Source organism: Triticum aestivum, chromosome 6D (genome assembly GCF_018294505.1).
Source record: "Triticum aestivum cultivar Chinese Spring chromosome 6D, IWGSC CS RefSeq v2.1, whole genome shotgun sequence".
Lineage (NCBI taxonomy): Eukaryota > Viridiplantae > Streptophyta > Magnoliopsida > Poales > Poaceae > Triticum > Triticum aestivum.
Genome location: NC_057811.1, coordinates 79282671 through 79309403, shown reverse-complemented (window position 1 = coordinate 79309403; position 26733 = coordinate 79282671).

Sequence of the window (26733 nt, the reverse complement as noted above, 5' to 3'; positions counted from 1 at the left end):
GGCATGAAACCCTTATAAAGCAGGTGGGTGTGAAGGATTTTCCGGTCAGAGTAAGACTTCGTATTCCCACATATAGGGCGTGGATAGCACATAAAACCATTCTGCTTGTTTGCCTCAGCCACTTCGAGAAAATTATGCACGCCCTTAATGTACTCGGAGGTGTGTCTGTCACCGTACATCCATTGCCGGTTCATCTGCATGCATTATATATAATTAAGTGTGTCAAAAACCATTACAGAACATCATGAATAGATAAGTGACCAAATTAATAGGAGTTCATCATCACATTAAAACCAAAGTACATACATAGTTCTCATTGAACAACATATAGCTCTCCAGAGCATCTAATTAAACCATACATTGAAACTATGTAAAACATTTCAATGCAACAACAAATGCAATCATAATCGCAACCAAGCTAACAATTGATCCAACGGCATAATGATACCAAGCCTCGGTATGAATGGCATATTTTCTAATCTTTCTAATCTTCAAGCGCATTGGATCCATCTTGATCTTGTGATCATCGACGACATCCGCAACATGCAACTCCAATATCATCTTCTCCTCCTCAATTTTTCCCTTCAAGTAATTGTTTTCTTCTTCAACTAAATTTAACCTCTCGACAATAGGGTCGGTTGGAATTTCCGGTTCACACGCCTCCTAGATAAATAAAATCTATGTCACGTTGGTCGCATAATTGTCATAAACAATAAATGAACCAAATAGTTATAAAAGATAACATATACCACATCTGAATCATAGACAGGACGAGGGTCGACGGGGGCGGATACCAAAACCATCGCACGATATAATAACAAGCAATAATAAAAGTAAGAAAATTAGACAAGTATCTATCTAATCATACAAGTAAGAATTTTTTTCTTTTAGAAAGAAGATAAGAACAAGAGGCTCACCACGGTGGTGCCGACTACGAGATCGGCACAGGCGATCGACGGCGGTGAAGATGGGGACGGGACTTGACGGACCGCTAAACCTAGACAAATCTCGAGGAAAATGGAGCTTGGAGGTCGATCTTCGAGAGGAGAAAGCTTAACTAGTGTGGCTCGACCATTTCATCGAACACCTCATGTACATAGGAGGTGAGTTAGAGCACCACAAAGCTCACCCCTTGCCGGCCAGAAAAAACAGAGCAGTGTGGAATGCTCCACTCGCCGACGATGGGGTATATATAGGCACCTCATTGCCCCCCTTCTGTCCCAGTTCCAGCCACGAACCGGGACCAATGGATGCAGGCCAGGAGCAAGGACCATTGGTCCCGGTTCGTCTGGAACCGGGAAAAAATGGCCCAGACGAACCGGGACCAATGCCCGACGAGGCCCGGGCGGCCCCCTGGGTGCACGAACCGGGACATATGCCTCCATTGGTCCCGGTTCATGACTGAACCAGGACTGATGGGCTGGCCAGGCCTGAACCAAAGCCCTGTTTTCTACTAGTGCGCTGCCACAAACGGCTTACAACGCCCAGGTGGGTTGTACCTACCTGGTGGCCCTGCTGATGACCCCACCTGATACTATAAATTCACATTATTCCAGAAAAAATCAGGGAGAAAGAATTATCGTGATCCACAAGACGGAGCCGCCGCCAAGCCCTGTTCTTCCTCGGGAGGGCAGATCTGGAGTCCGTTTGGGGCTCCGGAGAGGTGGGTCTTCATTCTTCGTCATTACCAACCAATCTCCATCGCCAATTCCATGATGCTCCCCACCGGGAGTGAGTAATTCCTTCGTAGGCTCGCTAGTCGGTGAGGAGTTTGATGAGATAAATCATGTAATCGAGTTAGTTTTGTTAGGGCCCGATCCCTAGTATCCACTATGTTCTTAGGTTGATGTTGCTATGACTTTGCTATGCTTAATGCTTGTCACTTTGGGCCCGGGTGCCATGATTTCAGATCTGAACCGTTTATGAATTCATCATTATATCCATGTTTTAGATCCGATCTTGCAAGTTATAGTCACCTATTACGGTTATGATCCGACAACCCCGGAGTGACAATAACCGGGCCCACTCTCGGTGATGAACGTAGTTTGAGGAGTTCATGTATTCACTATGTGTTAATGCTTTATTCCGGTTCTCTATTAAAAGGAGGCCTTAATATCCCTTAGTTTCCAATATGGACCCCACTGCCACGGGAGGGTAGGACAAAAGATGTCATGCAAGTTCTTTTAATAAAGCACGTATGACTATTTACGGAATACATGCCTACATTATATCGATGAACTGGAGCTAGTGCCGTATCTCCCTAGGTTATAACTGTCACATGATGAATATCATCCAACAAGTCATCGATCCAATGCCTACGAATTTATCCTTATTGATCTTGCTGCGTTACTATTGCTATCATCACTGTTACACTTGCTACAAATTACTGCTATCATTGTTACTGTTACTATTGCTGCTGTCACTACTATCAAAACTATCAAGCTACTTTGCTACTGATCACTTTGCTGCAGATAATTAATCTCCAGGTGTGGTTGAATTGACAACTCAGCTGCTAATACCTTCAAATATTCTTTGGCTCCCCTTGTGTCGAATCTATAAATTTGGGTTAAATAGTTACCCTCGAAAACTGTTGCGATCCCCTATACTTGTGGGTTATCAAGACCTTTTTCTGGCGCCGTTGTTGGGGAGTATAGCTAAATTTGTTGAGTCACTTGGGATTATTATCATATTATCACTATGAAGAATCTGAAGGATCCTAAACCGAAGATATGTCCCTCAAGTACGAGGGGAGGTAAGAAACTGCCATCTAGTTCTGCTTTAGATTCACCTTCTGTTATGAGTAAACTTGCAACACCACCACATGCTATTAATCCTGATATGTCGCAAGTTATTGATGATGCTACTTCTACTATGAATGATGCTTATGATGATGCTAGTACCTTGCTTGATAATGATGATGTGCCACTTGGTGATTTTCTTGATAAACAAATTGCTAGAGTAATACAACATGATGTTGTTGAATCTGATGATGAGCTCGAAACTAAAACTCCTAAAACACCTTCTAGAACTTTCCTTCCTAGTTATGAAATGCCTAAGGTACCGGAAGGTTATGTTATGAGTGAAGAAGCAACTAGAGATATTCTTTGTTGCAATGATAGAGATGATCTAGAGAAATTACTATGCAAGTATAAAGAAAAATGTCTAAATGCTAGAATGAAATGTGATCCTAAGTTTGCTACTTCACCTATCTATATTGCTGATAAGGATTATGAATTCTCTGTCGACCCAGAGTAAATTACTTTGGTTGAATCTGATCCTTTCCATGGTTATGAAACTGAAACTGTTGTGGCACATCTTACAAAGTTGAATGATATAGCCACCCTTTTTACTCATGATGACAAAACTCACTATTACTTTATTCTCAAATTATTTCCTTTCTCATTAAAGGGTGATGCTAAAGCTTGGTACAATACTCTTGCTCCTGGTTGTGTGCGTAGTCCCCAGGATATGATTTATTACTTCTCTGAAAAATATTTTCCTGCTCATACGAAACAAGCTGCCTTACAAGAAATATTTAACTTTGTGCAAACTAAAGAAGAGAGTCTCCCACAAGCTTGGGGGGGGCTTTGCAAATTACTTAATGCTTTGCCTGATCATCCTCTTAAGAAAAATGAAATACTTGATATCTTTTATAACGGACTAACCGATGCTTATAGGGACTTCCTAGATAGTTGTGTTGGTTGTGTTTTCAGGGAAAGAACTGTTGGAAAAGCTGAAGAATTGTTGAATAACATATTGAAAAATTATGATGACTGGACTATTCCTGAACCACCGGCTAAACCCACTCCGAAGAAGAGGGGTATATTTTATCTTAGTCGTGAAGATATGCAAGAGGCAAAGATATCTATGAAGGAAAAAGGTATTAAAGCTGAGGATGTGAAAAATTTACCTCCTATTGAAGAAATACATGGGCTTAATACACCACCAATGCCTAAGGTGGTAGAGGTAAATTATCTTATGAAGTTTAATGATAATCCTCACAATATGCATCCTAGTCAATGCCTTGATGAGTTTGAAAACTACATTAGAAAACAAGATCACTTCAATGCAAATGTTATGAAACAATTGAAATACAATTCTGATATGATTGATCGCTTGAGTGACTTGTTATTTAGAATATCAAATGATGTTAGAGGTATTGGAAAACATGCTTCTATGGTTCAAACTCAACTAGAACAAGTTGCTAAATCTCAAAGAGAATTACTTGATGAAATGAATCATAATATGCATGACTTTGCTGTTAGAGTTGCAACTAGAGGAGGTAAAATGACTCAGGAACCACTTTATCCTGAGGGACAGCCTAAATGAATTGAACAAGATTCACAAAGAGCTAACACTAGTGCACCTAGTCCTTCTAAAAATAAAAATAAAAAGAAAAATGATAGGACTTTGCACACTTCCAGTGAACCTGAAATAGAGAAACCTCCTGATAATGAAAATGAAACTTCTATCTCTGATGCTGAAACTCAATCTGGTAACGAACACTAACCCAGTGATAATGAAAAAGATAATGATGAGGTTCATGAAGACACTCAACCTAATGATAAAGAACTAGATAATGGTGTTGAGATAGAACCACCTGTTGATCTTGATAACCCACAACCTAAGAATAAAAGATATGATAAAAGAGACTTTGTGGCTAGGAAACACGGTAAAGAAAGAGAACCGTGGGTTCAAAAACCCATGCCTTTTCCACCGAAGTCAACTAAAAAGAAAGATGATGAAGAATTTGAACGCTTTGCTGAAATGCTAAGGCCAGTCTTTTTGCGTACTCGCTTGACTGACATCTTGAAGATGCCTCCTTGTGCAAATTATATGAAAGACATCATCACAAATAAGGGGAAAATACCGGAAGCTGAAATCTTCACTATGCTTGCTAATTATACTTTTAAAGATGGAGTACCTAAAAAACTTGGAGATCCGGGAATACCAACTATACCTTGCTCTATCAAAAAGAATTATGTGAAAATTGCTTTGTGTGATTTAGGAGCCGGTGTTAGTGTTATGACTTTCTCTTTATATAAAAGACTTGAATTGAATAGACTCACACCTACTGAAATATCTTTGCAAATGGCTGACAAATCAACTGCCATACCTATCGGTATATGTGAGGATGTGCCTGTTGTTGTTGCAAATGTTACTATTTTGACTGACTTTGTTATACTTGAGATGCCCGAGGACGACAACATGTCGATTATCCTTGGTAGACCCTTCTTGAATACTGCAGTGGCTATTATTGATTGCAATAAAAGCAAGGTCACTTTTCATATCAATGGTAACCAGCATACGGTGCACTTCCGAAGAAACAATTCCAAGTGAATGGTATTAATGTTATTGAAAAGTCTCCGACAATCACTATTGGAAGTTTTCAAATACCTCTACCTATTGTCAAAAAGAAACATGAAACACTTATTGTTGGGGAAATGCATATCCCCATTGAGGTAACTTAGTGATTTACGGAAGTTCTTCGGTTTCATGCTAATCGAAAGTGGTTGTTAATAAGACCTGGTCAACCTTATTAATGGGTCATTTTTGAACGGTATGAAGTTGATGAATTTACTAAGCACTACCTTCTTTCCTTACTTTTTATTCTCTGTTTTTATTAGTTAAATAAAATAAATGCCATGTTTTGTCTGTTTTCTGAATTTCCCGTGCAATAAAAAAATGACCCAAAAATAAAAGTTCTCAGAATGCCCTAAAAATTTTATATGAATTTTTCCTGAATATTTAAGAATTTTTGGTGCAAAAATTACCAAAGTGAGGTGCACCAGGTGGGCACAACCCACCTGGGCATGCCAGAGCCCCAAGGCGCGCCCTGGTGGGTTGTGGTCCCCACGTGGGCCCCCTCACTAATCTCTTCATCCCACATTGTCACCTACCTCCAGAAAAAATTCACTCTTGCTCTCTCTCCCGTGTTCTTGAGCTCAAACCCTCGGATTTCGATCTCTTTGCTCGAAGCTCCGTTTCCTAAACTGTTTCGGGGGATTGTTGCTTGGTATGTAACTCCATCATTTGCCCAATTAGTTTTTGTTCTAGTGGTTTATACTTTGAGTAAATAGCTACTCTTGGTGCTGCTGTAGATTTGCTTGCATGTTCAATTCTTAGTGTTCTAAGTAGTTTGAATGCTTCTATGGCCTCTATGTATCCCTATGAGTAGTTGCTATTAGTTTTGTAAAGTTTTGTTGGAAAATTTTTGTGAACTAAAAATTCAGATTTTTCTTCATAGGAAAAATTGTACGCGGACATGAATATCTTCAGGAAATTTGGCTCTAAGAAGAACTCCAAGGGTGTTATTGGGGAGTCTTCTGACAATGATCTCCACCTTCGGAGGTTGGTGAAAGTAAGCCCGTGCGAATGGCCGCACATCCCGTTCCTACAAGAAGCTGGAATTCATGAGGATTTCATGCAATTCATTGCCAACGCCGGTCTCACCGACTTCATCGCAGATGAGTGTGACCAGCACCAAATCCTCACAAATGTCTTTGTTCAAAGCTTTACATTCTTGCCTAGAAATAATCCTCCTGAAGTGAGCTTTGATTTATATGCTGAAAACCACCAGATACCACTTATTGAATTTTGTGACATATGCATGAGCCCGTCTGATGGGAGCTTGGCTGAGCCTAGGCCGGGTGAGTTTGAGGATTTATGTCGCACTTTGACAGTGGGTGATGAGAGGAGAGTGTCAGCCATCACTGCTGGTGGTTTACATTTTCCTGCTGTTCGTTACTTTGCACTCTTCATTACCAAATGCTTGCTTGCTAGGGAGAAGGTGGGTGCACTTAGTTCACCAGACCTTGCTATTTTACATCATGCAATAGAGGGCGACAACACTTATAGCTTGGGAGTAATTGTGGCTCATCGCCTCCATCTTAATAAATCTCAGGGGAAAATACACGGTGGGATTTTTGCTACTCGTTTGGCGGCCCACTTCGAGGTGGCGATACGCCCCCATGATGTCCCTCTTACCACAGTTTACCTAGACCATGTAGCCATGGATCACCCATCACTTTCTTTCACATGATCATTCTGATCTTGCCATCCCTTATAACTTGGTTTATAACGTTGACACTCGTGATGTTATCCCCTTGCCTGCACCTGCTCTGTTTGATTCTATTGCCAGGGGCTGATACCGAATTATGCCTCCAGACATCCTCGCCTACTGGAACGCTCAGGCTGCTGCTGAGGCTCCTCAGGCACCTCCGTAGTGGGATGAGTGGATGCCCGCTCCTCAGGATCCCTACTACCCTCCAGGCTACTGATTGATTACCAACTTAGGCCAAAATCCTAAGCTTTGGGGAGTACGTGTTCTCACCGAATTTACATTCATGTTCACATATTATTCTGTCTGTCGGTGCTCACACTTTTTCATTGTATCATCCATGCTCAGATTTATTTTTCTTGCTTTCTTCTTGTGTGTTTGATAAACGTTAGAAAAACAAAAAAAATAGTTGTAGTAATTTACTTTCTATGCATGCTTAGTAGTAGTATTAAAAAGAAAATCCAAAAAGATTTCCTTGTTCTTCTTTTGCTTGGTGGGAGCTTTCCCGTGTAAATAGTTTTTTCTCAATTTTGCTTTTTATTTGCTTGATGAAGAAAACCAAAAACACCAAAAATATTTCAGTGTGTTTCTCTAAATTTCTTTTCTTTTTATTCGAGTTGTACCGAGGAGAAGACCACTATGAAAATGTTGAGTGGCTCTCATATGAATAATTGTTGAACTAACAAAGAGCCCATTTTACCTTGTCTTCTCCTGTTGAATAATTTTTTTTGCAGATTCCAGCTTAGTCCACGGCACTCTTGCACTATTATTATTATTTTCATATCATTCAGTTGTGCAAGTGAAAGGCAATAATGACGACATTCGATGAGCTGGCCGTGGCAAAGAGAAACTGGTATGAACTCGACTTGTTCTGTTTGTGTAAATATGTTTAACCTAGCATCCAGGCTTCAGCCCATTATGATTAAACATGTTTGCAATGACAATTAGAGATTATAGTTTCTCATGCCATGCATAAGTAGCTGGGAGTTGATAATGATTTATCTTGGATATCAACATAGCGTTAAAATGATTGTGATGCACTGGTACAACGACATCCTAAACAAACGGTTTAAAACCCCTTTCCGCGATGGCATTTGGAATCGTCGCCAAGTGAGTGTGTGCGATAGGGTGTCCTTCCCACACGGCCCAGAAATCGTCGGGGATAGGCCCTCCTGGGACCCAGGCTGGGTCCGTGTGCGATTGTGCAAGGCATCAAAACCCAATCATTTCCATAGGTATGTACATCCCACACGGTGAATCCCAGACATCATTTCCGTAGGTATGTACATCCCACACGGTGAATCCCAGAAATCATTTCCGTAGGTATGTACATCCCACACGGTGAATCCCAGAAATCATTTCCGTAGGTATGTACATCCCACACGGTGAATCCCAGAAATCATTTCCGTAGGTATGTACATCCCACACGGTGAATCCCAGAAATCATTTCCGTAGGTATGTACATCCCACACGGTGAATCCCAGAAATCATTTCCGTAGGTATGTACATACCACACGGTTCTTTGTGTGGAAACGTTTGTGCAAGGTGGCCTAACACAAATAGTTCGCTGCCGGAAGCCGTGTGTGATTGTTAGTTGATCGAACACGCCTACTTTCTAGAAACCGTGCGGGTTGTTTGAGTTCATCGCCCACGGTGCTGTCTGAGTAACCGTTTGCAATAGAAAACCCCAATAAGCAGGGTAATTAGCCTATTATTGATAATCCATGTACTAATCAAACTGATATTTCTTATAAAACACGCCAGATATTTCATATCCGTATAAAAGCAACCAGGATTTCATAATCGAATTACATCAGATAGCTTCGGCACTCAGTTACGCCATTACACAACAGCACCAAGTTTCACATGCAGCATCAAAAACCTTTGGAAAGTAGCATCATACACGGTAAATAGACAGATGAATCTCATCTGGGAAACTGCAGAAGCGGAAGGCAAATATTGAGCCTTCAGTGATGTTGAATGTCCTTGCAACTTTAGGCCAGTGGCTATGGATAATTGCCCGCCCAACCTTCGTCCTCTTCAGCAAGACTTCAATATTGTACCGTGGGTGTTGAATGAATACCTTCCTCGCCTCTTGACCATGCAGGTGGTTTGAGAGGTAATCATCGGTGAACTGCTTTGAAAAGTACTGAAAACAAAGCTATGCATAAATCGCTGTTGTAAATTTTGAAATGGCGCAAGGGGTAAAAACAAGGTAAAAGAGTTGGTACCATCCTATAGTTGACTGATGTCTTCTTCATTGTGCAAACAAAGATCTTGCTGTTATTCGTCGCAAGTTTCTTCATCCTAACAATCTTTCTGAGTTTCTTGACTTGACTGATATTCATGGACATCTCATTTCCCCATATGCAAAATGGGTCGAACAGTGGGTCTAAGCCTCTGACAGCAGGACCTACATGTGCAAGACCAAATTGTAAGAAACCTAAATATTAGAATGATTCCTGCAACTGCACAATAATGTGCTATTAGCCAAAGGACCCTGCTTGAACAAACCTCGATGGTAAACCGCAGTGTCTCCCATTCTTTCCGTGCAACACACATAAGGAAGATCTTGATCAGGTCAACTGTGAGTTGCCATACTATCAGTAGAATATGTATTACAACCAAATTCGATTGGTGTCACATGCATAACAATACAAAATTGTACCCACAACAAATGAAAATCAAATTGCAGAACTGAACCAAACAGTTAAATGGACATCAGACCAGATGAACCAAAATAGTTAACTAAGCACGACATTGCAGAATAGAAACATGTACTAGAAGATAAGACAGTTAAGAAAACACAGAATGCTTGAGAACAGTACTACGAAATGTAGGAATTGTTGGACCGAAGTGTTAACTGAACATTACATTTTAGAGGACCAAATTGTTAACTGAACATCAGATTGCATATTAACATTACAAAGGACAAATCACTAGAAGGCACTGGCGGTGGCCTCGAGAAAACATCACGAACTATATTTTAAAGTAGACAACCGCGCGGCAGTGTCGACGGTGGCCTCGAAGACGAGGTGCTCCTCCAAGATCTGGCGGTCGACACGCATGTCAGCCATTGCGACCTCGTTCACGCATGCGGCTGCATGCTACTCAGCTCCACGTTATACTGCGTGTAAAATGGCTGTGGGCGGCGCTTAATTGGAGGAGGGGGGCAGTGATTTCGGTGGAAGGTGTCGCTCCGTCAGTCGGGGCATGTGGGACAGGAAAGGAGGAGGATGGTGTGGGTGGGGTGTGGATTACCTGACCATATCGACGAGGCCGCGTAGCAAGAAGAAGGGTCGGCGGCGAGGAGGCCGCGCAGCAAGAAGAAGGGTCGCCGGCGAGGAGGCGGTGCTGCAAGAAGATAGGTCGCCGGCGAGGAGGCGGCGCTGCAAGAAGAAGGGTAGCCGGCGAGGAGGCGGCACTGCAAGAAGAAGGGTCGCCGGCGAGGAGGCTGAGCTGCCAGTAAGCAGAAGTGAAGGTTTGAACTTGGAAAGCAAGGAGGAACAGTGGAAATGTGGCTTTTGGTAGGAGGGAGGGGGCGGGGAGATAGATATTTCCGCGGTGGCAAAAAAAATTTGCTCGGTGCCGCGAGAAACTGGCGGGCAAGTGTGGTTCAAGCGGGGGCGATGGACTGTAGATGAAGAAGCTTCCTGTGTAAGCTAGACAAGACGGTGCGCCAAGAGATTTTGTATCGCATCCCACACAATTCTTTCTAGTAAACTGTTTGTGGTATACCTGATTTTTTTCATTTTGTTTTGAAAGACAAAATGGTGTTACGGAGGGAAAGGAAGGTGTTTGAATTGCTAGAACATTTACGTATAGTGAACATGCAACTAGTACATGAGTGTCGTGTTTAAATTAGGAATTATTCCGGGTTCGTTTGGCATTTTTATGCATTAATTGAGTTTCTGGGCATTTAATGTGCATAATTCAAATTTGAACTACAAGCACATGCTCCAATGCACCAATCTTTGCTAAAAAATCACATGTGTGTCTTTGGGTGAATTTATAGGTCCCATGCAAGAAATGGGAATAAAATTCAAACATCTGGGTGTCGTGGCTCGGCCGGAATGACTGAGAAACTTGGTTTTTTAATTTCTGTAAATCCAAAACACGGCTGAAAATCATGAAACTTGGCACCGTGTAATGACATGGCACCAACATGCTGCAGTAATTTTTTGGCTGAATTGGGACAAGCTTTGGTGTAACCTTCTTGCAAAGCGGAGCTTCCCTCAAGAAGGCTCCTGGTTCCGAGAGGGAACGTGTCACCTCCGTGTGCGAAACGACATACGTACACTGCCTTCTCCCGCCTTAATTTTTTTACACAGGCAGATTAGACCAAATAGAAGTATCGTGCTAAATTTTGGAATTATTCCGTGTTCGTTTGGCCTTTTTATACATTAATTGAGTTTCTGCGCATTTAATGTGCATAATTCAAATTTGAACTACAAGCACGTGCTCCAGTGCACCAAAGTTGTTTGAAAAATCACATGTGTGTCCTTGGGTGAATTTCTAGGTCCCATGCAAGAGATGGGAGTGAAATTCAAACATCTGGGCGTCATTGCTCGGCCGGAAAGATTGAGAAACTTGGATTTTTAATTCCTGTAATTCCAAAACACGCCTGAAAATCATGAAACTTGGCATGGTCTCATGACATGGCACCAACATGCTGCGGTAATTTTTTGGCCGAATTGGGACAAGCTTTGGTGTAGCCTGCTTGCAAACCTGAGCTTCCCTCAAGAAGGCTCATGGTTCCGAAGAGGGAACGTGTCACCTCCGTGTGCGAAACGACATACGTACACTGCCTTCTCCCGCCTTAATTTTTTTACACAGCCAGATTAGACCAAATAGAAGTACCGTGCTAAATTTTGGAATTATTCCGGTCTCCTTTTGCTTTTTTATACATTAATTGAGTTTCTGGGCATTTAATGTGCATAATTCAAATTTGAACTACAAGCATAGGCTCCAGTGCACCAAAGTTGTTTGAAAAATCACATGTGTGTCCTTGGGTGAATTTCTAGGTCCCATGCAAGAGATGGGAGTGAAATTCAAACATCTGGGCGTCGTGGCTCGGCCGGAAAGATTGAGAAACTTGGTTTTTTAATTCCTGTAATTCCAAAACACGCCTGAAAATCATGAAACTTGGCATGGTGTCATGACATGGCACCAACATGTTGCGGTAATTTTTTTGGCCGAATTGGGACAAGCTTTGGTGTAAGCTTCTTGCAAACCGGAGCTTCCCTCAAGAAGGCTCATGGTTCCGAGAGGGAACGTGTCACCTCCGTGTGCGAAACGACATACGTACACTGCCTTCTCCCGCCTTAATTTTTTACACAGCCAGATTAGACCAAATAGAAGTACCGTGCTAAATTTTGGAATTATTCCGGGCTCATTTCGCCTTTTTTATACATTAATTGAGTTTCTGGGCATTTAATGTGCATAATTCAAATTTGAACTACAAGCACATGCTCCAGTGCACCAAAGTTGTTTGAAAAATCACATGTGTGTCCTTGGGTGAATTTCTAGGTCCCATGCAAGAGATTGGAGTGAAATTCAAACATCTGGGCATCGTGGCTCGGCCAGAAATATTGAGAAACTTGGTTTTTTAATTCCTGTAATTCCAAAACACGCCTGAAAATCATGAAACTTGGCATGGTGTCATGACATGGCACCAACATGCTGCGGTAATTTTTTTGGCCGAATTGGGACAAGCTTTGGTGTAAGCTTCTTGCAAACCGGAGCTTCCCTCAAGAAGGCTCGTGGTTCCGAGAGGGAACGTGTCACCTCCGTGTGCGAAACGACATACGTACACTGCCTTCTCCCGCCTTAATTTTTTTACACAGCCAGATTAGACCAAATAGAAGTACCGTGCTAAATTTTGGAATTATTCCGGGCTCGTTTCGCCTTTTTATACATTAATTGAGTTTCTGGGCATTTAATGTGCATAATTCAAAATTGAACTACAAGCACAGGCTCCAGTGCACCAAAGTTGTTTGAAAAATCACATGTGTGTCCTTGGGTGAATTTCTAGGTCCCATGCAAGAGATTGGAGTGAAATTCAAACATCTGGGCGTCGTGGCTCGGCCAGAAAGATTGAGAAACTTGGTTTTTTAATTCCTGTAATTCCAAAACACGCCTGAAAATCATGAAATTGGCATGGTTTTATGACATGGCACCAACATGCTGCAGTAATTTTTTGGCCGAATTGGGACAAGCTTTCGTGTAAGCTTCTTGGAAACCGGAGCTTCCCTCAAGAAGGCTCGTGGTTCCGAGAGGGAACGTGTCACCTCCGTGTGCGAAACGACATACGTACACTGCCTTCTCCCGCCTTAATCTTTTTGCACAGCCAGATTGGACCAAATAGAAGTACCGTGCTAAATTTTGGAATTATTTCGGGCTCGTTTCGCCTTTTTTATACATTAATTGAGTTTATGGGCATTTAATGTGCATATTTCAAATTTGAACTACAAGCACCTGCTCCAGTGCACCAAAGTTGTTTGAAAAATCACATGTGTGTCCTTGGGTGAATTTCTAGGTCCCATGCAAGAGATGAGAGTGAAATTCAAACATCTGAGCGTCGTGGCTCGGCCGAAAAGATTGAGAAACTTGGTTTTTTAATTCCTGTAATTCCAAAACACGCCTGAAAGTCATGAAACTTGGCATGGTCTCATGACATGGCACCAACATGTTGTGGTAATTTTTCTGTCCGATTTGCGAAGGCGCACACATTAACTATCAACAAAGTCATTTTGGAACAAGTGCTGTCACGTTACAAATCGAAAACACAAGTATTATTGAAATCATGGGCGTTCGACTTACCAATTACGTGCGGCCACGCGTCCCCTTTTTTTATTGGCTAGGAGGTGCTGTGCGGGGTAGACATTTGATTACGGGAGGCGTGCGATCAGACCCCTGCGCGTGCTCATCGGGAGGAGAACCCTTTGACCGCTACCCGCCGCGCACCTCCCTCCCAACGTCTCCATTAATGGCGCCCGAGCACCTGTTCTACGGCGTGGCTATATGTCTCACTGGACTGAGATTTAAGAGAGAAAAATGAAAATATGAAAATAAAGTTTTGCACGGATCTTGATGTAAGATCCGACGGACCTATATAGCATCGACTGCGACTTATAGCAAGCCTCATGAATATAAGGACGATGACAGTGGAAAATAGTTGTCTTACATATTTAGAAACATAATTAAAAAAAGCCACATGCGGCAACGCTCGAAATACACAAGGGCAAAATAAGAAGGAAGACAACGATCTGGCTCGCTGATCTCTACTTTCTTGATGCGTTGCTGCAGGCCGCGAGAACTAGTCTCCGCGGCGAGCGGCGACGAGCTCTTTCTTGTCCTCAAGATGCTGGTTGAGAGCATCCACGGATTCCTCCACCAGCCTTCTGCGCTCGATGCGCAGCATGGCATTCTCGTCCATAAGTTTCTCGACGATGATGCCAGTCCTCTTCAACAAGGCAGTGGTCTGCTCCTGCTGCTCCGCACTTCCGACGATCTTCACCCTCAGCAGGTCGCGCTCGGCCCGGAGCTTCGCATTGCTCTCATTTAGTTGCCGGATGACGTCGGTAGACTGTTCAAACGAGGCTTTCAGGTCATCCTACAACCTCGCCCACTTGGAGATCTGATCCATCTTCCTAAGGACGAGGGCACGCATGCGCCTGTAAGAGTCCTCGCCTGCCCACGAGGCATTTTCCCAGGCCGCCGCGGTGCGGGAGGACATCCCTGCTCCATTCGCGGTGCGGCAGGACATCTCTTCTGCTTCCGCGGCGCGGCCAGACCAGTCTGCTGCATCGACGGCACGGCGGGTCCTCCGTGCTGCTTGGGCGGCGCGGCGGGACCTCTCTGCTGCTATGGCCGTGCAAAGCGGGACATGTTGGCTGCTTTCGCAGCGGGGCGAGACATCTCTCGTGCTCCCGCTTCCAGGCTCGCCTCTCCCTGGTGGCAATCTCTCGACCCAGAACTCACGCTGGCCATGGGGGACGCAAGGGAACGATGATGAATGGCTTGTTTTTTTTTGAGTTTTTGTGGATGAGGAGTTGAGGAGGAATGTGAAGTCATCTTGGATTAGTAGTATTTATAACCGCGTAGTAATACGCTCCTAAGTGGGAAACCGTTTAGGTTTTGATCGGTGTGAACAGGTTTGCAATTTGGAATGTGACGGGACGCGGCCTCCCTGTTCTTCTAAAAAAATTGTGACGGGACGCATGCTCAAAATTTACTGACGGTTATAAGTGCGACACTATTCCCGGAAGGCGTAACGTGGGCACGTACGCCCTCTCGGTCACGTACGTGGCGTTTGCACCATATGGTGCACCGCAATAGGCAATGTGAGCACACGTCTTGTTCAACCAACCGTGCGCGCTCGTCATTACCATCGTGCATGCTTCTTTTAATTAGAATGGGTGTGCCCGTCTAGCGCACACACATTGATCTATCTAACTGTTTCAGTTTGTTGTGGCTAATCGCAAACAGTTCATCCATGTGAAGTGTATGCCATCAATCGCAGACACTTTGATCTGGCTTACCCATTTCTGTTCTGTTGCCTAATTGCAAACAGTTCATCCTTATGAAGCGTATGCCCTCAATCACACACACCTTGATCTGGCTGACCGTTTCTTTTGTGTTTCCTAATCACAAACAGTTCATCTGAGTGAACCATATGCTGTATATCGCACACACCTTTATCTGGCTGCCCGTTTCTTTTGTGTTGCCTAATCACAAACGGTTCATCCGAGTGAACCGTATGCTCTATATCGCACACGCCTTCATCAGGCTGCCCGTTTCTTTTGTTCCCCCTCATCGCAAACAGTTCATTGGACTGAACCGTATGCCCTGGACCGCACACGCAACTAAAATCTGAACCGTGTTTGATGCATCCTCCATTGCAAATGTTTTGCACCTTTTCTGACGATTTTTTACATCCCCGTTTGTGATTAATGCATCGCACACAGTTTCGTGAAAGGGTGTCTGATCGTAGTGTCGCTTTAGCAGCATCCTGCAGTAGTGATGTAGTATGATGATATGGTATCCTCCTCCGAATGTTCGAGTGGCTTGACTTGGTACATGTCCATGCATGTAGTTGAATCAAAACCAACATAGCCTCTATAATGTTTATGTTCATGGTGTTCATATCCTACTCATGCTGGTGTCCAATGTTATTTATGCATTATGCCTGGTCATGATCGTTGTTGCTCTCTAGCTGGCCGCTTCCCAATCTTAATTGCTAGCCTTCGCCTGTACTAAGTGGGAATTCTGCTTGTACATCAAAACCTTGAACCCAAAGTTATTCCATATGAGTCCGCCATACCTACCTATATGTGGTATTACCCTGCGGTCCTAAGTAAATTTGCATGTGCCATCTCTAAAAACTTCTAAAAATTATCCATTTTGTGTGCCTGGATCGTTCATGGAATGACAGGAGGTGGTCAATGTCAGTGTCAAAACCCATGGATCTCGGGTAGGGAGTCCCGAACTATACGTCTAAGGCCGATGGTAACAGGAGACAAGGGACACGATGTTTACCCAGGTTTGGGCGCTCTCTATGGAGGTAATACCCTACTTCCTACTTGATTGATCTTGATGAATATGAGTGTTACAAGAGTTGATCTACCACGAGATCGAGATGGCTAAACCCTAAAAGCCTAGCCTGCATGACTATGGTAATGAGCATATCTCCCTCCGGACTAAGTCCTCCGGTTTATATAGACACCGGGAGGATCTAGGGTTACACAAGGTCGGTCACAAAGAAAGGAATCTACATATTCGGTCGCCAAGCTTGCCTTCCATGCCAAGGAGAGTCCCATCCGGACACGGGTGCAGTCTTCGGCCTTCGTATCTTCACAACCCATCTGTCCGGCCCATAGCTAACAGGCCGGACGCCCGAGGACCCCTTAGTCCAGGACTCCCTCAGTATCCCCCGAACCAGGCTTCAATGACGAGGTGTTCGGCGCGCAGATTGTCTTTGGCATTGCTAGGCGGGTTCCTCCTCCGACGACTTCCAAGTAATGTATTCGGCTTTTAATTCGATGCCGCACCCCTCGGCTTCTGTGCATCGATGACTTCAGCTTCTACGTGTCGGGCGAATGCGGATGGTCAGGGTATTTTTTGCAAATAACACCCCAGCCATGCAAGAAAGAGCGTCTATTTAAAGAGATTGGGTCTCAGATCCATTCGGCACCACGCGGAGAAAATCCTCAGAGATTGCCAGGAAAGACCATTCCAACATGGCGAGCATTCCCAGCTCCTCCTCCCGTTCCGACCCAGAGAAAGGTGAGTGGGAGAGGTGCTCTGTGTCCCACAGTCAATTGGAGAAGTTGCAAACGCAGGGATTTCTCCCCCTGCGGATCTGGTCCCTTTTCGAGCAAGGTTGGCTTCCTTCAACGGTAAAACCCAACCGGAGGATTTCCCCAATCCATCTGCGGGGGAACGAGTGTGCTTCATCCCCTATCAGCTGAGGGGCATCGGATTTCCAATTCACCCATTCCTCCTAGGGCTTCTGGAGTATTATTGCCTCCAACTGCACAATTTTACCCCAGCCTCCATCCTGCACATTGCGGGTTATGTCGCTTTATGGGAACTATTCCTGGGTTGTGAGGCCCATTTTGATCTGTGGAGAAGGTTGTTTTGTCTTGTCCCGCGCAACCACGAGGAATCTATATTTGAAGTGGGCGAGGCCGAAATATGGCGCATTGCTAAGACCGGATACCTATCCGGCACACTGAAGAAAGCTTCCGAAGAGTGGACCTCTGAATGGTTTTACATTGACGACGTCGTACTTCCAGATCCAGTCTGGAGGGGTCTCCCCGAGTTTACAAGTGTCCCTCTGAAGAGACGCCACAACTGGCACCCTCGGAGCCTCGAGGAGGAAGATAGTGCGGAAGTCTGCCAACTCCTGAGCAAGATCAGGACGCTTGCCCAGTCCGGATATACGATAGTCGAAGTGATGGCGACCTCCATAGTGCGGGGGTCCAGCCACTCCAATACAGAGGACTCCCCATGAGGAACTACAATGGGGAAGATGACGCCTCCCGCTGCGGCAGAAAAGGTCCGGACACCCCTGCCGCCCTAGCCAAAATATTGGCCGAACTATTCCAGGGTGAGGAAGAGGAGTTCCTGCGCATCACACATAGAGAAGGATATTGCTTGTACAGTCCTCCTAGCTGGGTAAGCCCCCAACTCTTCCGCTCTACTCATTCCACTCCCTGACCTTCGTTCAATGAATATTAACCCATCCATTTATAACAGCACTGGCGAAAGATTTCCGAGGGGCTTCACAGCCTCGCCCCACAGCCCGAGGGCCACAATCGGGACCTTGACCCCGGATTCGAAGACGATTCGGATATATTTGTGGTGCTCGAGAATGGGACGTTTTATCAAACGAGCTATGACGGCACAGAGGTGGCCATCATCGCCGACTATCCCGGTCTTCTCCCTGCTTCTCATGTAAGTAATCAGGAGACACTTTGTCCGAGAGGGTTTCCTCATTCTTCCTCACTCACCGCACGATCCTGTGCTCAGAAGGGGAGGCGTTTGGCGCGTCGTGCTGCCCCAGGGGCATCTCCAGAGAGAGCGGCTCTCGCATCGGGCAGGCCTTCGAAGAGGAAGGCAAACAGATATACAGTCGGGCCTTCCTTGAAGAGGTATGGGTTCGCAACTGTGCTCTTTTAGCAGTCGCGTCCAACTATGACTCATATGTTCATTTTGTATCAGAAAAAGGTTCGACGGACTGTGTCCGGGGACCCGACCAGTCGTACTCCTGATAACCAAGATTCGGTCCCAGCCGATGAGACGGGGCCTGATATGGGAGTGGCGCCAGACTGTCCTTCTGCCGAGGGTTCAGAAAATATGTCCGTCACCAATTCGAAAATGGAGAGCGCCATGAATCACCGGCAACGGAGGGCCGTTTTACGAAATCCCCACTTCTCAAAAGAGGCATTCGATGCCTTCAGCTCGGCTGATGCATACATCCGAGCTGCTTGAGATGGGCTTAACAGAGCCACCGAGCAACATTTGGAAGATGTGCAGGTAAGTTTACCTTGTCCGAATTTGATAACCATGTGCCCATAGCCCCCGAGACTTGAAGAAGTTGGGACAAATGTTTTAAGGATCGTTGTATAACCAGGTTCTTACAGAGAAGAACGACCTGCTAGCCCAAGAGCTGGAGCAGTGCCAGACACAGCTAACTGCTGCTACCACCAAACTGGAAAAGTTCAAGAAGGCGTCCTCTGGTAATATTTCCCTCCATTGAGAAACAAAAAATGATACGCCAGCTATATTGCAACTGCTGCTTGTCTCATAACAGGGTCATCGGACCAACTGGGAGAGGAACTGAAGGCCGCTCAAATGAGTGAAAAAGAGGCGAAGAGACAACATGCCGCAGGCGAGTGCGTTCTGACCCGAGTCAGAGAGGAGAAAAACAAACTCCAGGATTCAAACACCAAACTGGGTGAAGAACTGAAAGATGTGCGAGCCCAACTAGCCGACTCCGTGAAGGAGAACAAAAAGCTGTGAGGCGGCATATTCAGTATGTGGCCGAATTTATCTTATAATAGTTTGGAGGTAAAATTAGCTGATATAGCTATGATTGTAGGTATGTTGACGAGCTGTCCCGAAGAGGAGGTGTCTGGATCATCGAGTGATCTTCTGCAAGGGTTGTCGCAGTTACACGAGCAAGCTCGGCAGCCAATGCAGAGTGTAGCCAAGGCCTTATGGCCATCCGCCTCCCCTCCAGGGAGTATGGAGAAGCTTGTAGAGCTGTTCAAGGGAGCGCGGCAGTTTATCCGACTATGGAAGATATCAGCCTGCCGAGAGGGTGCGCGAGAGGCCTGGGCCATGGTAAAAACGCGGTATACCAAGTTGGATCCGAATCACATGGCCCGGGTCGGACCGCTAGGGTCAAATGGGGAAGAAATTCCTGTTAGTTTAGTATATGACCAAGTAGAGGTGGCCGCTAGATATTCCCAACAGGATTGTAAGTTAGACCGCCTGTTGGACGGTATAGAGGAGGAAGTCTTTAAGCCCTAAGTGACTATGTACTTTCCTTCTAGCTGGATTGTAAAACGATTGTCATAGCCGACCTTTTCGCTTCGACCTCTCGACCCGAAGGTGCGAAGTGTTTTCCGAATACCTGAGCGGCAAAATAAACCGGGGTATGCGTGAAAACTAGGCGTAGGGGTCATAGTTTCTTGAACAGACAAGTTGTATCCAGCTAGTTATGTTATATTACATTAAAATTGTAAGAAACATCTTCCTGAGAGAATAGTTCCGTTAAGGGTTCCTTTCCCTGGGTGTGCATGCATCGATGTGCATGTCCGGACTGTGATGAAGAAATCACAATGTGTATAGCTTCTGGGGGTTCATGAAGGAACGAATGCAAAAACACCTTTAGTTTACCGATCGAATATTCCCTTAAGAACGCTAGCTTTTGGCTTCACCCAGTCTGAGGTACACATCCGGATGACCCGACAGTAACAATCACAGAGGTGCTCCCTTTATGCCCTAGCCGAACTAACGGGAACGTAGGGCATAAGCACAGGATCCAGGCAACCTAGCTTGGCCAAAACTTAAGTCATATCGATGCATATAATGGCGAAGAAAAGGTAAATATGGGAGAAAACGCATATGTGATGAGCTTGATGCTCGAAAAATAATAATAACAAGCTTCTATCCAAGAAGCCCCCAGGTATAATAGACGTACATACATGAAGATGTATGCGTCGGGGGTGTACGGTCTAACCGCATGAAAGCTTTTAAGGCTAAAGAGAAAAAACGAAAAGAGATAAAAATGATGGAAACAATAGGGGGGAGGAAACGAACAAAGGGTTCAGTGCTAGGCATAGAATCTTCGGTGTCTGGCCGCGTTCCAGGGGTTCGGCTCTAGTCGGTTGTCTGACGCATCACGCAAATGGTACGCCCCTCCGGTGAGAACTTCGTCGATGATGAAGGGACCCTCCCACTTGGGCTTGAGTTTGTCCTTTTTCTTCTCCGGCAGGCGTAGAACGAGTTCGCCGACGTTATAAGTTTTGGCCCGCACTTCTCTACTTTGATACCTTCGAGCCTGCTGTTGATAAAATGCGGAACGGGCTTTTGCGACATCACGCTCCTCCTCCAGGGCATCTAGGTTGTCCTGCCGATCGAGCTCGGCCTGTCTCTTCATACATGCGCACTCGAGGTGAGTCATGAATAATGTCGTAGGGTAGCACTGCCTCTGCGCCGTACAACATGAAGAAAGGTGTGTATCCGGTAGTTCGATTGGGCGTGGTCCGCAGCCCCCAGAGTACGGAGTCGAGCTCCTCGACCCAGTGCTTGTCTGATTCTTTCAAAGATCGTACTAGTCTAGGCTTAATGCCGCTCATAATTAGACCATTGGTTCTTTCGACTTGACCATTTGTCTGTGGATGATAGACAGAGGCGTAATCGAGCTTAATGCCCAGATTAGCACACTAGGTTTTCACTTCGTCGGCTGTGAAGTTGGAGCCGTTATCGGTGATGATACTGTGCGGAACACCATAACGGTGTACTACACTGGATATGAATTCTATCACCGGCCCGGGCTCGGCCGTTTTAACTGGTTTGGCTTCTATCCATTTGGTGAATTTATCCACCATGACCAACAGATATTTTTTCTTACGGTTTCCTCCTTTAAGGGGTCCAACCATATCCAGTCCCCAGACCGCAAAAGGCCAACTGATGGGGATTGTTTGTAGGGCAGTGGGGGGCATGTGGCTTTGGTTGACGAAGAGTTGGCATCCGACGCAACGTTGGACATGGTTCTGTGCATCTGCTCAGGCCGTCGGCCAATAGAATCTTGTACGGAAGGCCTTGCTAACAAGGGCCCGAGCTGCGGCGTGGTGCCCGCCGAGACTGGCATGAATCTCAGTCAGGAGCTGCCGCCCCTCCTCCTCGGAGATACACCTTTGAAGGACTCCGGTAGCGCTTTTCTTATAGAGCTCTCCGTCGAGAACCGTCTAGGCCTTCGAACACCGGACGATGCGGCGGGCCTCATTCTGATCCTCAGGAAGTTCTTTCCTATTAAGGTAGGCCAGGAAAGGTTTGGTCCATGGGGCAATGACTGCCATAATGAGATGGGTCGACGGTGTTATTTCGGTGGCTGAGCCACCGATGATATCTGTGTGTTCGACAACTGGGGTTGTGCTCGGATCCGGACTAGTGTTGCCGCTTTCCCCCTGCCACACCACGGATGGCTTAAAAAGCCTTTCCAGAAGTATATTAGGTGGGACGGGGTCGCGCTTGGCGCCAATACGAGCGAGAACGTTCGCCGCTTGATTACTTTCACGGGCCACATGATGGAACTCGAGCCCCTCGAACCGAGCCGACATTTTTAGGACGGCATTACGATAAGCCGCCATCTTTGGGTCTTTGGCATCGAAATCTCCATTTATTTGGGATGCAAGGTTTGAGTCCCCGCACACCTCTAGGCGTTGTATGCCCATGGAGACAGCTATTCGGAGACCATTGATGTCTACTACACAACCTTCTTCTTGTACACGTTGTTGGGCCTCCAAGTGCAGAGGTTTGTAGGACAGTAGCAAATTTCCCTCAAGTGGATGACCTAAGGTTTATCAATCCGTGGGAGGCGTAGGATGATTATGGTCTCTCTCAAGCAACCCTCCAACCAAATAACAAAGAGTCTCTTGTGTCCCCAACACACCCAATACAATGGTAAATTGTATAGGTGCACTAGTTCGGCGAAGAGATGGTGATACAAGTGCAATATGGATGATAGATATAGGTTTTTGTAATCTGTAAATATAAAAACAGCAAGGTAATTAATGATAAAAGTGAGCACAAACGGTATCGCAATGCTAGGAAACAAGGCCTAGGGTTCATACTTTCACTAGTGCAAGTTCTCTCAACAATAATAACATAATTGGATCATATAACTATCCCTCAACATGCAACAAAGAGTCACTCCAAAGTCACTAATAGCGGAGAACAAACGAAGAGATTATGGTAGGGTACGAAACCACCTCAAAGTTATTCTTTTGGATCGATCTATTCAAGAGTCCGTAGTAAAATAACACGAAGCTATTCTTTCCGTTTGATCTATCATAGAGTTCCTACTAGAATAACACCTTAAGACACAAATCAACCAAAACCCTAATGTCACCTCAAGTATCCGTGGGTATGATTATACGATATGTATCACACAATCTCGATTCATCTATTCAACCAACACAAAGAAATTGAAAGAGTGCCCCAAAGTTTCTACAGGAGAGTCAAGACGAAAACGTGTGCCAACCCCTATGCATAAGTTCACGTAACCCGCAAGTTGATCACCAAAACATACATCAAGTGAATCACGTGATATCCCATTGTCACCACAGATAAGCACATGCAAGACATACATCAAGTGTTCTCAAATCCTTAAAGACTCAATCAGATAAGATAACTTCAAAGGGAAAACTCAATCCATCACAAGAGAGTAGAGGGGGAGAAACATCATAAGATCCAACTATAATAGCAAAGCTCGTGATACATCAAGATCGTGCCACCTCAAGAACACGAGAGAGAGAGAGAGATAAAACACATAGCTACTGGTACATACCCTCAGCCCGAGGGTGAACTAGTCCCTCCTTGTCAGGGATAGCGCCGGGATGATGAAGATGGCCACTGGTGAGGGATCCCCCCTCCGGCAGGGTGCTGGAACAGGGCCCCGATTGGTTTTTGGTGGCTACAGAGGCTTGCGGGGGCGGAACTCCCGATCTATTCTGTTCCCTGATGGTTTTAGGGTATATGGACATATATAGGCGAAGAAAGTTGGTCAGGGGAGCCACGAGGGGCCCACGAGGGTGGAGGGCGCGCCCAGGGGGGTGGGCACACCCCCTGCCTCGTGGCTTCCCTTACGTACACTCCAAGTCTTCTGGATTGCTTCTGTTCCAAAAATAACTCTCCCGAAGGTTTCATTCCGTTTGGACTCCGTTTGATATTCCTTTTCTGCGGAACACTGAAACAAGGAGAAAAACAGAAACTGGCACTGGGCTCTGGGTTAATAAGTTAGTCCCAAAAATAATATAAAAGTGCATATTAAAGCCCATTAAACATCCAATATGGATAATATAATAGCATGAATACTTCATAAATTATAGATACGTTGGAGACGTATCAGCATCCCCAAGCTTAATTCCTGCTCGTCCTTGAGTAGGTAAATGATAAAAGAAATAATTTATGAAGTGTGAATGCTAGCAGGTGCACAAGTTTGATCAATGATAATTTCAATCACCTTTTCTAGCATCATCATATGTCATAACAATAGCTCGACTCATAAAGCTTCTCATGATCAAGTAACAAGCTATTCACATGTTAAAGTATAGATCATAAACCTTCTTGAAAACTAACAAACCGTGTTATTAGTCATCAAACAATTACAATTCATCTTATTTTCAGGAAGATTCTATGTCAGAGCTTTGATTTAGCAAACTCCACATACTCAACTATCATTTAGTCTTTCACAATTGCTAACACTCACGCGATATTTATGGGTTCAAAGTTTTAATCAGACACAGAGAAAGATAGGGGCTTATAGATTCGCCTCCAAACCTTTTACCTTAAGGGTAATGTCAACAATAATAGCTCATGATGCCTTACATCCAATTGGATATATATACATATCAGAATCTTTCCAACATAATGTGCTTGCCAAAGGATAAAATGTAAAAAGGAAAGGTGAAGATCACCATGACTCTTGCATAAGGTAAAAGACAAGAATAAAAGATAGGCCCTTCGCAGAGGGAAGCAGAGGTTGCCATGCACTTTTATAGTTGGAGGCAAAAAATCTTAATGCGAGGGAACGTCACTTTATATTGCCACTTGTGATAGGGACCTTTATTATGCAGTCCGTCACTTTTATTGCTTCCATATCACAAGATCATATAAAGCTTATTTTCTCCACACTAAAAGATCATACATATTTAGAGAGCAATTTTTATTGCATGCACCGATGACAACATACTTGAAGGATCTTACTCAATCCATAGGTAGGTATGGTGGACTCTCTTGGCAATACTGGTTTAAGGGATGTTTGGAAGCACAAGTAGTATCTCTACTTGGTGCAAAGAATTTGGCTAGCATGAGGGGGAAAGGCAAGCTCAACGTGTTGGGCGGTCCATGACAATATACTTTATTTCGAATATAAGAAAACATAACCCATTACGTTGTCTTCCTTGTCCAACATCAACCTTTTAGCATGTCATATTTTAATGAGTGCTCACAATTAGAAAAGATGTCCAAGATAGTATATTTATATTTGAAATCTCTCTTCCTTCAATATTCTTTCATGAATTGTTCAAGTCACCAATACAATGTTTGCTAACCTTCAATAAATTTACCACCTCTACTTCTTATATGTAAAGTCATTTCTACCCATGGGATAAGCATATGAAGCATATATAATTTCAGATTTATGATATTCAATTCATTCAACCATTTACTCATAGGGTATAAGTGAAGCACACGAGTAAATGACAAACTACTCCAAAAAGATATAAGTGAAGATCAATGAGTAGTTAAATAATTATGCAACTATGTGAAGACTCTCTAACATTTAAGAATTTCAGATCTTGGTATTTTATTCAAAAAGCAAGCAAGGCTAAAGAAAATAAAAGGACGCTCCAAGAAAAACACATATCATGTGGTGAATAAAAATATAGCTCCAAGTAAAGTTACCGATGAACGAAGACGAAAGAGGGGATGCCATCCGGGGCATCCCCAAGCTTAGGCTTTTGGTTGTCCTTGAATATTACCTTGGGGTGCCTTGGGCATCCCCAAGCTTAGGCTCTTGCCACTCCTTATTCCATAGTCCATCGAATCTTTACCTAAAACTTGAAAACTTCACAACAGAAAACTCATAAGCTCCGTTAGCGAAAGAAAACAAAACACCACTTCAAGGTACTGTAATGAACTCATTCTTTATTTGTATTGGTGTTAAATCTACTAGATTCCAACTTCTCTATGGTATATAAAATATTTTACTTGCCATATATTCATCAAAATAAGCAAACAACACACGAAAAACAGAATCTGTCAAAAACAGAACAGTCTGTAGTAATCTGTAACTAACGCAAAGTTCTGGAACTCAAAAACTTCTACCAAAATAGGACGAGCTAGATAATTTCATTATTGATCTTCTGCAATTGGAATCAGTATTTTATCACGTTCTAGTGATTTTAAACAATTGTTTTTGTGAACAGAAAGTTTCTGGAATTTTCAGCAAGATCAAATAACTATCATCCAAGAAGATCCTATAGGTCTTACTTGGCACAAACACTAATTAAAACATAAAACCACATCTAACCAGAGGCTAGATCAAATATTTATTACTAAACAGAACCAAAAAGAAAGAACAAAAAAAATTTGGGTTGCCTCCCAACAAGCGCTAACGTTTAACGCCCCTAGCTAGGCATGATGATTTCAATGATGCTCGCATAAAAGATAAGAATTGAAACATAAAGAGAGCATCATGAAGAATATGACTAGCACATTTAAGTCTAACCCACTTCCTATGCATAGGGATTTTGTGAGAAAACAACTTATTGGAGCAAAAATCATCTAGCATAGGAAGGAAAAACAAGCATAGCTTCAAGATTTTCAACACATAGAGAGGAAACATGATATTATTGCAATATGTAGAAGCATAT